The 16,710-nt window shown below is 36.1% G+C and overlaps 1 protein-coding gene across 1 annotated transcript in view; it reads right to left on the bottom strand.

The window, feature by feature from the left end:
* Positions 1 to 418: 418 nt before the first annotated feature.
* The window catches only part of LOC136864819 (GATOR1 complex protein NPRL2), a 210,314-nt gene continuing 194,022 nt past the window's right edge, over positions 419 to 16,710 (bottom strand). Inside the window, exon 10 of the mRNA XM_067142259.2 lies at positions 419 to 1,432. The gene's annotated coding sequence lies outside the window, so the exon portion shown is untranslated. The remainder of the gene's footprint in view (positions 1,433 to 16,710) is intronic.

Here is a 16,710-nt window from a genome sequence, read left to right as displayed (position 1 = left end):
TAGATAAATAAGTTTGAGTTGCGTATTTAAATGTAGGAAAGATCACAATATGAAGATAAAGTTGGAATTCATTAGGAAAAATTGGTGCAAATATTCATTTGTAGGAAGGGGAGTTAGGGATTGGAATAACTTACCAAGAGAGATGTTCAATAAATTTCCAATTTCTTTGCAATCATTTAAGAAAAGGCTAGGAAAACAACAGATAGGGAATCTGCCATCTGGGCGACTGCCCTAAATGCAGATCAGTAGTGACCGATTGATTGATTGATTTAATTTAGTCCATTATAACCTCCATTAAAAAAGTAAAAATAAAAACTATCAGGAGGTAAGGAATTGTACAGCTCATTACTAGATTTTACTTCAACGGAACTGGAGTTACTGAAAACCAAATCAAGAAAATTATTCAGAAAATTTGGCATATAATTAAATTGATTTAAACAGAGATAAGAAAATGTTTCTAACTAAACTGGACTGCACATACGGCAAACAATACAGGCTCCTCTAGGAACTAAATGGTTAAAATGACACATGCATAAAGTTGCTAGATACCACAGCAATCAAATTCAATGTCTCAAACTGCAAGATATTGATAATCAATACCTTTATACTGAAATATATCGATTGTTTCTATGTGATCAATTGGTGGATGATGTCATCCAATATATCATGGTTCTCATTGGAAAATTTGTCGAAAATTTCAAAAGGAATGGTAATATACGAAGAAATTCACAAAAAATCATGAAGTTGCATAACAATTTGAAAAAATGTTAAAATGACAAAAATTTGCGATATATATTGCAACCGTAAAACATTTGCAAATCATGAAATAGAAATTAAATAACACTTATATTATCATTACAATTTATAAAAATTTGTGAAAAAAACATTTGCAAAAATAAAGGGCTTCTAGTCTTTGATTAGGTCAAGCATGAACAATATTGAGGAAAATCTATCTCTTACATGAGGAACGAAGCAAATTTTGTTGCCTCAAGTTACTTGAACTCTGATAATCCTTCAGTTAGGACATTTTCCAACAATACACATGTGAAGAACAATTGCAAAAAAAACTTACACTCTTCTGAAAGTTTTACATCTTTCCAAATAATTCACACTGATTGTTTTTACAGTGTGTTACTTTGCTTCAATTTACCAATTTCACATCTAGCATAATGATTTGTTCCAGTTTTTATCAACTGTAGTGGATGATCTGGAAAAAGTACACCAAAACAATCAAATTTATCACTGGTAGCTTTTAGTGGATCAAATACTCCACAATCTTCTTGGGAAACATGAAGTTGTGGTTGACGACTATTTTCAGTGCATGGAATTGGGACAAGTGGAGTAGAATTTGGTTTAAAGCCTCTCTGACAGGGGTTAGGATCAGTAGCAATTTGGCTGACTTGTTGCTCTACAGGAATGTGTTAAACATCATCTGCACACAAGAAAGGAAACAAAATTATTACTGAAAATGTAAGTGAATTCCTAAATATTCCATGAACCCCAAATGGCAAAGTTAAAAATCAATGCACCTGAAATATCACTGTCATTTGATTCAGGATTCGCACTACTAGGTCTACCATTTGATACAATGACACCTCCTTCCTGAACCTCTTCTACAGAAAGAAAGAAAGAAAGAAAGAAAGAAAGAAAGAAAGAAAGAAAGAAATAAGTAAATAAATAAATAAATAAATAAATAAATAAATAAATAAATAAATAAATAAATAAATAAATAAATAAATAAATAAATCACTTATCTCATATAAAGCTATCAAATATATTATACATCAACTTATTTGTTGTAGGAGAACAATCAAACCAAGGTTGAGATTAGAGAAGGAAGTATTGCATCTGTTGCATAAAAATAAGTAAAGTCTGATAAATGATTACTTCAGGTGATTAGTAAGTACTTTTAAGATTAGGCTATTACTTGAAGTCAGTTAAATAAGATCTACCTTTTACTTAAAAATAAATACCTGAAAAGTTCTGAAAGGATCAAGAATTTACTTGTATTTGTAAGTAAATACTTAACATACGGAAAATGACAGCTGCTGGAGTCGGCTTATTTCCACAGTGTGAATGTCTTTGAGTGAAGAAGAAGAAGAAGAACCTGTAGAAAGTGGCTGCTTAAAGAATGCACAAACAAATCAATGACGCCAGGTATTGTGCAGGCTAAAGAAAAAGCACGGAAAGACATTACAGAGAAATTTCTTTTTTGCTATTGGCTTTATTTCACACCGATACAGATAGGTCTTATGGCGACGATGGGATAGGAAAGGCCTAGGAGTTGAAAGGAAGCGACCGTGGCCTTAATTAAGGTACAGCTCCAGCATTTGCCTGGTGTGAAAGTGGAAAACCACGGAAAACCATCTTCAGGGCTGCCGACAGTGGGGTTCGAACCCACTATCTCCCGGATGCAAGCTCACAGCCGCACGACCAACTCACCCGGTACAGAGAAATTTGTGAAGGACACAGGGAAAAGTATAACTACCGAAAAGTTGAGAAAATTTGTCAATAATATGAAAACATATGTTTAAAAAAATTCAACAGAAAAAAAAAAGTTACATGAGTGGAAAAAGCAACTTTTAGAATTTGTAGATAATTTCAGGTGCTTATACTGTTGGTTCTGGACCAAAAGAAGAGAAGAAGGGACAATCTCACAACTGTAACTGCAGACACTGAAAAGAAAAACAAGTGACCATTAACGAAGATATTCAAGTTGGAAATGGAAGAAACTGAAAAATTATTAACTCAAGAACTGCAGCGTCTTGCTCTACTAGAACAATTACAGATGAAAAGGCAAGAACTTGTGATGCGAAGACATAGTCCTCTATCACAACCTTCAGATCTATCAGCAACAAATAGTGAGGCGCGACTGGATTTCAGCATACCTACAAGAATTCATCAATCTGTAGCATTTATATTAAAAACTGTGCCTTTCAGTCATACTAATTTACTCTTAATGATTTAGTTTCATTTGATGTACTTTTACGTGATCGTTTGTTTAGTAATTTAGTATAAATTTCCTTTGGCAAATAGAATTAGACAGTTTCCCTCTATGTATTTTTTTTCACTTTCTTCACCTGCAGAGTACTTATTTCAGTACAACATATTTTTGTTTTCATGTTCTTTGTAATACACAACTTCCAATATCCATAAACCAGTGCACTAATACATAGACTATATTAAGGTACAGTCTGGCTCTATGGCTAAATGGTTAGCATGCTGGCCTTTGGTCAAAGGGGTCCTGCGGGAATCAAGGTAAAGCTCCAGCACATGGGCTTGGTGTGTCGTCTTCATCATCATTTCATCCTCATCACGACACGCAGGTCGCCTATGGGTGTCAAATCAAATTATCTGCATCTGGCGAGCCGAACTTGTCCTCGGACACTCCTGGCACTAAAAGCCATACGCCATTTCATTTTTATTAAGGTATATTACATAACCTATATTTATGGAATTACGGCAGTTCGCATTTTAAGTGCGGTGAGTATCAAGTACACTTTCTGATGCCTCTGTGCTGTAGGTCACTAGTTTCAATTCCACCTGGATATTCTTCACAACTCTCTTCCATCTAAGCTTTCCTCTGTAAACTCCAAGTCGTCTTGTATACATTTGCTGATGTGTAAAACTGTACAGCATACAATTACTTTTGGAACCTTTACTAAATGTATCCGCACTTTGCTATCCAAAATGGGAAACCTTTGTTTAAGTTTTCCAAATACTCTTTATACTTGTGTATGACTCCCTACTTCAAGTGCACTATGTTGAATAATTCTTCCTTTTGGCCACGAGGATTTTTAAAAGGAGTAAGTAACCATGGAGTCACTCCACATCCGCTGTCTCCAAGTAAACAGTAATTACCCTGAAATCTTACAATGGTCTCATACACGGGACTCTGTTTCAAGATCCTGGAATCATGTACATTTCCAGGCCACTGGCATCTACACTTGTGATTAGTTTTCTTGAGTCACAAGTAACTTGCACATTTATGCTAGGGAATCCTTTCCAGTTTCCATAATCATCTCCAAACATCAAAGGTTTTTCAATTTGTATGTATTTGAAACCTACTTGACCATTTCACTTTAGCCTGATCCATGGTTCGTAAATCAGATGGAAACTTTATCCATTGGTGTGCCTTCTCCATTACGCTATCAGCGATGCTATTTATAGTCCTGCAGACTGTTGTAAAGTGAACTCCACAATCTCCTGCAACTGAAATCCTGGAACTCAGAAAATGAATAAATATCTCCAACTTTTGCTGTGAACTAAGTGCTCCTCCTCTTGTTTCATCAACTTCTGTCAAAAAATGATCTGTCAGATAATCGACACTCTTGCTTTCAAAATGAAACTTTTTTTTTTTTTTGCTAGCTGTTTTACGTCGCACCGACACAGATAGGTCTTATGGCGACGATGGGACAAGAAAGGCCTAGGAGTGGAAAGGAAGCGGCCGTGGCCTTAATTCAGGTACAGCCCCAGCATATGCCTGGTGTGAAAATGGGAAACCACGGAAAACCATTTTCAGGGCTGCCGATAGTGGGGTTCGAAAATACTATCTCCCGAATACTGGATACTGGCCACACTTAAGCGACTGCAACTATCGAGCTCGGTTCGAAACGTAAAAAAAACGCTTGGATCAGCTAGGGCTAATATTATTTCTGTCCTTGTAAGACTTCTTGCTACGTAAATTCACGAGTCCTGCCGTGTCCAAAGCGAGATAAGCACAAGCAAGAATTCCCTTTAGCTACCTTGAAATTATTTAAGAGCTCACTTCAGGATTTAAGACAATACTTGTCTTTACTCAACCGAAATACGAGTGTGCTTAAAAATTTTTAAGGCACTACTTACACTTCAAGGCAATATTCAAGACTTGAAGTGTTTACTCACCTCAATAAGTAAAACCTGGCTTTTATTCAACAAATGATATTTAAGTACTTAATTTACAGCAAGTAAAAGCAAACACTTATTTTTATGCAACAGACCCAATGAAAGGCCTTACCTTTATCAGAATTATTTGATTCAAAGTCATAGTCAGGATCAATATCAGAGGCATCCATTAAGCAAACACTCTATCAAGTTGGAAGGTGAATGCTGCATACTTATGGTCCTATTGCCAAAATTAGAAAGTCTACTGTTTCGAATTGTGCAAACGGAGCCCAGTTACTAAGCGTATATTGTGAGCACCCGTACAGCCATGCACGTAACTAGTACTCAATGTGGTAAGTAATTTAAGTCATTTTCATGGCGCACAATGGTGTTGATATCCTCCACATTATAAAACAATGAACATAACATGATGTATCAACTAATATTTAAATTATGAGTAATCTGTATTGAAAGACTTGCTTTAATAAGAAAAGCTGGATGTCTATCCATTGACACACACAAGATTATAGTGTGACTGATTTAGTTCAGCATTTTCATGATGGATATCTAGCTTTACCGATATGATTATGGAGCAACATCCATTTCACTGGTAAATACCATATTTTCTCGGATAATTTACGCATCCCAATATTTTTGGGTCCAAAGTGGAGGAAAAAAATGTTCCCATATTTGATGCACCTACTTATTCGATCATACTCGTGCAGTTCCGAAAGCATTTCGAAATAAAGATGTCAACTATTCAAGTAGCAGCCTTTCTATTGCAAAACCAGGCATTATAAATACTGCACAATGTGCTGTTATCAGCCAGTAGGAAGTACGACTGCACTAATTCAGTGAGTGAATCAGCGCAGAAAGCTTGCAACTTACATTGCTCTAAAACAAAAAACAATCCCTAAAGTAAAATTTCCACGAGTGATTCACGTTCGTATACAAGAAAAAGGGTGGATGGACACGTCACTCGTACAAGATTTTTTATGAACGGTTCGGGAAAATCAAGCAGGGTCCCTCCTTAGATGCCCGGCCCTTCTCGTGTTGGACATTTTCCGTGGCTACCTGACGGAAGACACTAAGAAATTATTGGAAATCATAGAAACCGATTTGGCAGCGATTCCTGGTGGACTGACATCAGTACTTCAACCTTTGGGTGTTTCAGTAAATAAACCATTCAAGGACAATGTGCGAAAACTCTATCAGTGCTGGATGGCAGAATATGAGCACGAACTTACTCCAACTGGCAAGATTCAGAAACCACCTACAGAACTCCTTTCTGAGTGGATATTAGAGCACTTGGCACATGATTTCTTCGAAAGTAATTGAAAAGAACTTCAAGAAAACAGGAATTTCGGATTTGTTAGACAAGAGTAAAGATGACATCTTATGGAGAGATGTGAGCAGTGATAGCAGTAGCAGCAATTCTTCCTGCAGTGCAGGTAGTGAATTCGAAGACTGTAGCCTATAAATGGTTAAGTCTTCTTTATTGCCAGTATGTCGTCATTATGTACTTATATGAATTGTACCTTTATCAGTTTAAATTTATTCCACTTCGGGTCGTATTGTCAGCTCATAACAGGAAGAATATTTTCCAGCGTCGGTACTACAAATCCACGTGTTAACTTTACCTGATGTACTCTATCCGACTTTTTAGTAAGAAATGCACGCTGTAATTTTACGTCAAAAATGACGATTACTGCAAATGAGTTAAACCAATTGTGTATATATTAAATTTGATGTATCTTTTAAATGTAAATAAACTGTAAATAATTTTTTAAACACCTGAATTTCTTGAATAATTTATGCATCTGGATATTTTGCCTGTATTTTTCGTCGAAAAAGTGTATTAATTATGCAAGAAAATATGGTATCAGTGAGTTACAACTTCCATTCTGTAACAAGCAACTACAGAAGACAGGCGATCTTTAAAATAAATTTAAAATCTAATAGAGTAACATTACAGTATCCAACATACTTCAGAATGTACATAGCATCAATTAATAGTGGTTTCAACTCATTAAAATGACAACCTGCATTTAATCATCTGCAATGACAGAATTTAACCCCTTTCCCTCAACCATCTAAGACTCTAGTGACTGAGAAAAGCCAAGGTGATTTTCTTATAGGACATACCACTGCAGTAGATAGAAGAAATTACTTGCATACCAATTATAATGCAAATCTTGGTCTCACTGCCATCCAAAGGGAAAACAATTCGTCCCACTTCCTCACATTTCCATATAGTGCTACAGTTTCATATTGTCCAATGAAGCTGGAACGCTTCAACTGATATGACGGGACAGAGAATGTAATGAAGCCAAAAGCGAGGGAACATTTATCCATATAGCGTGATTCAATTTTAGTAGGATCTCTCGTCAATGCACGCCAGCTGGAAAGTTGCCGTCAGATTTTGTGAGTAGTTTGTCCTTCATTGAATAGTGGCGCTACTGGACAAGCCAGATTGAAGAGACTGATAAGGAACTATCTGCCAAAGTGTTTCCCATAGACAGCAGACTGTCCCTGTAATAGAACATTCAGTACATAAGAGAAAATGGCAATAAATAAAATCTAACTGGGTAACCGATGTTGATACCTTAATGTAGCCCCACAGATCACAACAGCTCCTTTCAAGGCTAACTGTACATAAAACACCAGAATCATTTGTAGCCTCAATATTACAGAACTATAACACAAGAAGAGGGGAAAAGAGGAAAAGAAAAAAAGAAACGTTCACATGGTATGCACCAAACTCCAGCTCTTACGATTATAATGATTGGGAAGTGTATACCTGCCAAGTATTCCGTTTTTCCACAAAATGTACGGATTTTGAGTGTGTTTTATGGATGAACAATGTTATTGTACGGATTTTGAATATCCACGCTTATTTTCACTTTCTGCGGTCAAATCGGATTTGTTTGACTTTCGATAGTAGCTGGTAATACGAGATGCAGTGTTTGAAATTCGACCGGTAAATGTATCGATAATCACATCAATTATCTGATGATGTAGATGTTGACTCCTATAGGGAACCTGAAATATTTGTCCCGAATGAGTAAATTTATATTGGTATTACATCAATTATCACCGTGCTTTTGTCACCTGTTCGACCTCAACTGCTACTTCATTCACCGAGATGTTCCCAAACAAGTAGCAGGCTGTGAATTTATATATAACAACTTTAGTAACTGCATAGTGCTTCGTAGCAGCTGAAAGGCTTTGTTTGTGTGTGGGTGTGAGTAACATTGGCAGTAGTTCTGAACCTCGTGGAACTGTGTGATGGATTTGTAAGCAATTTAGTATTTTTAGTGGTGTTCGTAATGAGTTCAACTAAGAAATTATATTGTCAATCTTTCAGGGAGGCATATTTCTGCTGAATTTACTTGTTTTATACGATCACAGAAATGTGAAACATTTGCATTCCATTCCACATGCTCATGTGATATAAACGTTTCTCACAGAGGGAAGAACTGAATTAGTAAATCACAATAAATCTATTAAAACATGTCTCCAATACAAAATTTAAGGATGGCAGTCAGAAAATGGTACAAAAATCACACATATTTTGAAAGAAATGGCTAAGGATTCAAGAAATGAACTCCGGCTACATGCAATGTGAACCATTTTCTTTAGCTATGGATGGGAGCAATAAGAGTAATGCTATTGTCGTCACATGTTTTGTGGCAAAGCAGAAAAAGATAGTTTTGTCTTAGTGGGTGATTCAACGGGATGTAATATTGGTAATTTGGTCATTTTACAGTTAGAGCGTTATAAAATACCAATTCAAAATTGTATAATGTTTTGTTCCGACATTGCTCCAGTCATGATCAGAAAGAAGAATAGAGTTGCTGCTGTTTTAACACATTAATGACAGGCTACGTTAATTAACATAGTTTCATATTCGTGCGTGAGCGACCGGCTATGTGAATTAAAGTTTTCTCACATTGCTTCGTTCTTGTGTCATTTTATCCTCTCCGATGTTTATTAATCGAAATATTTCGTGTTGTTTACAAACTAAAGTCTTTGTTGATCGGAATTTTGATAGATATATTCTTTCCATGACAACATTTTCGGCACAGGAACTGTGGTTTCATAACACTCAGTACCGCGTGACCGAGCGTACTGTCAGGTGTTAGCATGGCGCGCCGAAGCAAAGACAGCTTGAATGATGATGAAATATTTGGAGAAGTGCATGCTGATAATTTATCTGATGTCCCTAGTGATTGCGAAAGTATTAGTGATTGTGAAGATGTGTTTCCATAAACATCAAAATATACGCAGAGAAGTGAAAGTGCGACATTAATTTCAGACGAGTCTGCTGACGGTGACAATAATACGAGTGAAGATGCCAGTGATAGTAGTGACAGTGAGGTTGATGGATGGACAAATAAGGATCAAAACAGAGTCCTACAACCATTTACAGGTTTTACAGGCCTCACTTATACAGCCGGTAATTCCACAAGTATCCCGGAGGTAGTAGATTGTTTCCTAGGCGATAACTTGTTTCAGCTGCTTCACGCAATACCGCACTAAAAGCAAGTACTAGAATCACTGGTAAGTGCTCTCACCAAGTTTCAATAATTTATTCCGTGTCATTTAAAAGTTACATCTCATGCTAGGTGTGCTTCTGTTGCCGGTCCACAGGAAAGAATGGAGTAGCGCCCGCCCGGACAACAATATGTTAAGGGAAGCACAGTCATCTGTCTTCGTACTGGGCTGCTCATACAATTCGATTAAGTTGGCTGCTGAGAAAGATGCAAGCAGTTTGCCTGTTAAAGCTGATGACCTGTTAGTTGACATCTGCTATTATTTAGAAAAGAGTTGTAAGAGGAAGGAACGCCTTAAGAAAATCCATGAACTTCGCAACAAGGAAAGGAAGAAGATACTGAAACATGTTTGCACAAGATGGCTATCGTTAGGAAGGTGTCTGCAATGGGATACACTAAATTGTTTCTTTAAAGATGAGGTGCTTGTTAATGCTCAGTGTGCATCAACTACTAGAGGAAAGCTACTGAGTCGTCAGAATTGGTCGCTCCCAAAAGATTTGCATGCGTCTCAAAATCTGACACTCCTGTGCTAAAGAATAAGAACATTATTCAAAATTGTGAAGAAATTTTTTTTATGGTTCTGTCATCTGGCTTAAATGAGGCATACTGTGCCTTTGCTGTCATTCCTTTATTAGAGAATCTCAATTCTACACTTCAGAGTGCTTCCCCCTCACATTCCTAAACTACTAGAACTGATGACGAACCTGTTAAAGTAGCTGCTTTCAAGATTTGTTAAACCAAAAGTGATCACAAGTTCCCTTTTATTAAAAGCTCCATACCATTCTATTGAGAATCAGAGAGACAATGATGAGCTAGTCATTGGCGTTGAGACAATGAACATGGTGAAGAAACTTAATGATAAGGATAAATCAACTTTCTTTTCATCTGCCAGGGGTTACTTCTGCACAGCATGTCGTTATATTGTTAACAAGTTCCCTCTCAATGATGAAGTACTGAAACATACAAAGGTTGCAGATGTTTCGAAAATTGAAGATGCCCAGTTTTCTTCTGTACAATTCTTTATAGAAAGATTTCCATCATTGCTGCTGAGGAAGGACAGTGAGTCGGTTGAGGATGCAATGAATATGTTTCAGAACCAATTTGTAGCTCTTCAGATTGATGACTGTGCTCATGTCGAGATTGAGAATCTGACAGATGACACCAAATGGGCTCGCTTGATGACCAATTGTGGAGCTGACGGTGATCCTAAGTATGATAGGATATCCAGGCTAATGCTTTCTGTCCTGATTCTACCGTACAGCAATGCTGAGTGTGAACGTGTGTTCAACTTGGTGAAAAAGAACCAAAATCAGTTTAGGTCCTCAATGTCAAATGAAATTCTGGATTCTATTCCTGTTTTGAAAACCAGAATTACTGATCTGTGTTTCTAGAGCAGTTTTCCTCCAGAATTTCTGAAGAAAGCAAATCAAGCAACTCGTTTCCATCCGTCCTCTCCAACCTGTGATGGATAATAGCCTGCATACTGTAAACTTGACAGAATTTTGCAAATAAGTGTACATGTTTGGTTTAATTTTAACGGTGACATTCATATTATGACCCGCAAGTTTAAAGTACAGAAAAACACTGTTTTTGTACTGTGTGAAATGTTCCCTGTGAAAACAGATGAGCACTCATCAAGATGTAACTTTGTGTAAGTATGTAATTTCAGGGGTGATCATAACATGTATTTGACTTGTATTAGTAGTATTAGTATTGTTTGTAATCTCCCCACTTGCCATCCTTTTCACTATGTCTCAAGACTTTGCGACACATGCACGTGTTGTTAAAATTTTTCCGCTTTAGGATCTTCTGGATTTCTCTTTTTGAAAGTTGGCTGGTATGGGGACGTGCAATTCAGAAAATTAAACTATTAAGGCTGTACATAATACTCCACTGTACAGTTCACAAAATATGAAGTTATTATGGTCTGCACACAATACTCACCTGTAACAGTCTTTTGAAAAGGCATCCTGCAGGCAAACTGGAGTATTTCAGAATATGAGCATCATCAGCAAAGAAATAACTTTGGGGTCTACCATCCTATTACAAAACTGGAAGAACTTCACATAAAAATATCTACTGGCTGGATCAGCTTGTCATAACTTGTGCGCTAAGGCACATTAATTTCATATGGCTGCAGTTTTAATATCTTTGTCCCTCTTCTAACCGATGATTTTGAAATTTCTACTTATTGAGTTTAACACCTGAATGACTTTCATGGTGAATTATGAAGGCTTATGGAGATTTCTTTTTAAATAATTTTCTTTATGCCATACCAACACAGATAGGTCTTATAGCAACGATGGGATAGAAAAAGGGTAAGGAGTGGGAAGGAAGTGACCATGGCCTTAATTAAGGTTCAACCCCAGCATTTCCTGGTGTGAAAATGGGAAACCACGGAAAACCATCTTCAGGGCTGCCGACAGTGGGGTTTGAACCCACTATCTCCTGAATGCAAGCTGATAGGTACATAACTCACACCGCACAGCCACTTGCTCAGTTTATGAAGATTTCATACATACTGTTTTGATACACAGTCAAATTGCTTCAGTTTCATGTTTTTCAGTTTACCTGTCGTCCTAAATTTAAAAACAAGTTCACATCAACATTGTATTTGAATGCCATGATGAACTGTTGACTCACAACAAGGAAACAACACGTATGCACGGGTACAAGTTCATGTAGGAATCGAGGTGGCAGTGAATGAGTACAGACGTGTTATTGATGTGTGCCAGTTTTTACCTACATAAACATTCCTCAAGTCCTTTCTCAACATAAATACTGGACTAAATGTGTGTATTACGACTCAGTGTAGACTCTGAGGACTGGACTCAACATAATTTTATTTATTAGAGTGAAATTAATTATTCTCTGTTCTATGTGTAGAAAACCGTTAGGAAATCAGTAACCAACAGTTGAACATCGTAATTCAGGGAGGCTTCAAAGCCTTCCACCCTCAAAGAAATGGCTTCTTACCAAGGAAATCAGTCCGTACAAAATCTTACCGACAGTTCTACCCATAATGTATCTAAGCAGTCTCAGATAAGTTATGCTTCTGTAATGCAGTTAACACCAAAAAAAAGAACAGGCTATTATTACTGATGCTCATGACAGAATCCTAATAAGAGACTACGTCCTTGCTGCAGGAAAAATAACAGACCCAGCCAACACACGTTATATATCTCATATTTCAAACTCAAGAATTTGCATATTCCTATCGAACACAAAAATTGTTCAGGAATTGTCACTCAATCACCCTGTAATTAGAATCAATAATATTGATCTCACTCTCAGACATTTAATTGTCGCAAACAAGAGAGTGATATTATCCAATGTATGTCCTATTTTACCCAACACAGTCATTGAAGAACACTTACAACAACTGGGTATCAAACCAATGTCATCTATATCAAGCCTAAAGGTTGGAATTAATACCAGGATTCACACACATTCTTAGCTTCCGACGACAACTATATGTTAAACTTGACGATTTCAATAAACTACCGAATGCACTGAAAATATGTTTTGAAGGAACCAATTACTGGATCTACACTTCCTCAGACGTTCCCACCTGTTTTATTTGCAAAGAAGAAAGCCACCTGGCCCTAGTATGTCCCTCACTACCTGAGACTCTAGAAGCCACCTAATCAACATTCAGTTTCCTCCAAGGAGGACACCTCCAACCCAGCAAATGCAACTACGAATCCTCAGCCAACTACTGACCCTCAGCAATTTATTGAACATTCTAATGACACATCATCTTCCTCTAGAAACCTCCCTCAACAGGATGTCTCCTTGAACTTGAACACTTCAGTCCCAATATATGAAGCAAATAAACAATCACTCATAACTAAACCTCAAGGAATAAAATGACCCTTGCTTTCAAATGACTCTTCAAATAACACTTCCAAGGCTGATAATAATTCCTTCTTAGATAATTCTTCTATCTCGGGAGATGATAAAACACATGAATTTCCTGTTCTAGGATCATATAAAACCCAAGACTTTAAACAGCCTAAGAAGAAACTAATGGTATTAAATCCCCTCAGTCTTGAAGGAAAACTACTTCCTGTTAAGGAAGTAATAGAAGCTAATCCCTCAAATTTTATTCTTAACTTCATACAACTCAAAAGTTTATTTGAAAATACTTAAGGAAAATCAGCAACAAATATCTTACCTATTGCATTATCTTATACTTCCCATGTTGAAGATCTCATCGAGACCCTGCATAAACTATACCCCTACTATCAGGACAAAAAAATTAAAAACCAGAGTACCAGACTTGTAAAGAAACTACTTACTGCCATAAATGGAGAAAGCAATAGGCCTGCCCCAGGGCAGACAATCCCAATAACTGATAAGGATCAAATCTAGTAAATACATCTCTTAAAAGCCATCATGAATTCTTGGATACTGCAGTGAAATATGTACGGATTTTACCCTCAATACGAATACCTACAACTTATTAATGAACACCAACCCAAAATAATTTGCTTACAAGAAACTAATTTTCGAGATAACTACATAGCTAATATGAGACATTTCACAGCATATCACAAAAACCGCAACAATCCCATTCATGCAAGTGGAGGGGTTGCTACTTACATTCGTGACAATGTTCCTCAAAAAGAAATACCACTGAAAACCACTTTGGAAGCAGTAACAGTTACCGCCTTTCTAACATTTTCCCTATGCATCTGTAATATTTATTTGCCCAGCAGCCAGAACATGGATTTAAATGAATTAGTAGATTTGATAAATCAACTTATTTATTTATTTATTTATTTATTTATTTATTTATTTATTTATTTATTTATTTATTTATTGGTGACAAAAGGTCCCATGAGCCTCTGGCTCGTGATAGGGATTACAGTACATACTTTTTTAAGGCGACACAATAATTACATTTCATATACAATAGCTTTTTCTGTAAAGTGACAAGTACATTTTTGGATAACTGCCTTTTTTTTTTTTTTTTTTTTACATGGTAGGATCATAGTTTTTCAGAAGTATATTCAGATATTGCATGGCTGTAATATATTGAATATGGGCAATATATATATTATTGTATTAAATAAAGCAAGTTATACAGAGATTATATTGAGATATCTGTAAACGAGTAATATTCCTTCAGTTTTTTCTTAAAACATATAACCGATTTAGAGTTCTTTATAACAGGAGGCAACACATTGTATTCCCTAAACATTGATGATTCTATGCCTTTCACTCCATACTTTACTGAATTAGAGTGAGAGGGATATATCCTTAATGATCCTCTAGTTTTATATCCATGAATTTCACTAAAATGGGAGAAGTTAACAGTAGAATGGGTTAATTTCCTGTCTAGCTTATACATAAAAACTGCTGCTGAAAATGCAATTTGTTTATGGAATGGCAGAATATTTGACTCTGAAAAAACTTCAAGTGACGGTTTGAGGAAGGGGAATCCATACATGATTTTGATGGCTCTTTTTTGTAGGATTTCCAAATTATTAATGTAATCTTTCCTACATCTTCCCCAAATAAAGCTTGTGTATGTTAGATGTGGGTGGATCATTGCATAATATATACCCTTCAATTGTTGATGAGAAAAATTACTGTATCTTAATCTGTGCATTATTCCTATCAAAGGGGTAATTTTGCTGATTACATAATCAATATGGCTTTTCCAGAAAAGTGTTGAGTCTAATATTATACCAAGATACTTAGCTGAGTTGACTCGCTCTATTACTTGGTCCTTTAGGGTAACAGTGTTAGCCGCTGTGATCTTATGGGCTGTTTTATGAAAGATTAAGTATTTTGTTTTAATCACATTTATGATCATTTTTTGAGATAAAGCCCAGTACGATAACTTGTCCAAGTCACAATTTATATCTTCCATAATTTGCGTTTCACATAGTCCTTTGTAAGTTATTAAGATATCATCGGCAAATACTTTACATTTTCCCTTTAGTGTTAAAGATTGTATGTCATTAATATAAATCAAGAATAGAATAGGACCTAGTACTGAGCCCTGCGGTACTCCTGTTTTTGTTTGCTGCTTAGAACTTTTAGTATCGTTAATCAACACATATTGTGTTCGGTTTGATAAATAATTTTGGAACCATTTGTGTGCTAAACCCCTAATTCCTGCTAATTTTAACTTATTCAGAAGTATTTTGTGGTCAACCAGGTCAAATGCTTTTTTAAGATCTATGAGTAGCCCTGCTGCTAATTTATTTTCATCCAAGGTCTTTTGAACATTTATTACTGTATCAAATACAGCATTATCAGTTCCTCTATTTGGGAGAAACCCATATTGATTATTGGAAAAGTAATTAGTTTTACACAGAAAATTTACCAATCTAATTTTTACTACCATTTCTATGAGTTTCCCAATTGCAGATAATATACTAATTGGTCTGTAATTGGATGGATCTGTGTTATCTCCTGATTTAAAAATAGCTACAATTCTGGCACATTTGAGTAATTGGGGTATTTCTCCACTGAGAATTGAACGGTTAATAATTTCCACAATATATGGCACTAAACTTTCAACACAGGTTTTTAACATGACATTGGTTATTTTATCTTCTGTTAAATTATTTTTATTTTTTAGAGAAGTGATAATTTTGAGCACTTCACATTCATCAGTTGGAGACATGAAAATACTATTAGTTTGACTTTCAGCTGTTGTGCTGCCATGAACCTGCTCATTTTCAGGAAGACCTTTTCTTATATTTTCAGCTATGTTAATGTATAGTTCATTTAGATTATTGCATATGTCCTCTGTGTTTGTAATGCTGACATCATTTACTACCAGATGGCTGATTTCATGTTTATGTCCAAGCTTCCTATTTAACACTTCATTGACTACATACTTCCTAAACCATTCCTCCTCTTAGGAGATTTTAACTCCCAAAAGACCGTATGGAATATCTCTACACTAACAAAAGAGGAAGAATAATTGAATCGTTGCTAGATTCTGAAAATTTGATCCTAATAGACCCGAATGGTCCTACTCATTATGATATCCAGCACGGAACTTTTAGTACTACAGATCTGTGTCTGAGCACTCCAGATGCAGCAACGATATATACATCATCAGTTAACAAAACCCTTTTCGGAAGTGATCATTTTCCTATCATAATAAATGGAAACAACAAGCCCCACCCAAGTGTACGCCCAAATAAATGGAATACTAAACATGCCAATTGACAAGATTACAAAGAAAGTATTAAGGCAGAGTTATACAGATTACCACCATCTACCCATTTGAAAAATTACAACACTGACTATATTGTAAGGGAAT

This window comes from Anabrus simplex, chromosome 2, assembly GCF_040414725.1.
Source record: "Anabrus simplex isolate iqAnaSimp1 chromosome 2, ASM4041472v1, whole genome shotgun sequence".
In the NCBI taxonomy this organism is placed as follows: Eukaryota; Metazoa; Arthropoda; class Insecta; order Orthoptera; family Tettigoniidae; genus Anabrus; species Anabrus simplex.
The sequence above is the reverse complement of the archived record's forward strand: the minus strand, read 5'-3'. Positions and strand labels throughout refer to the sequence as shown.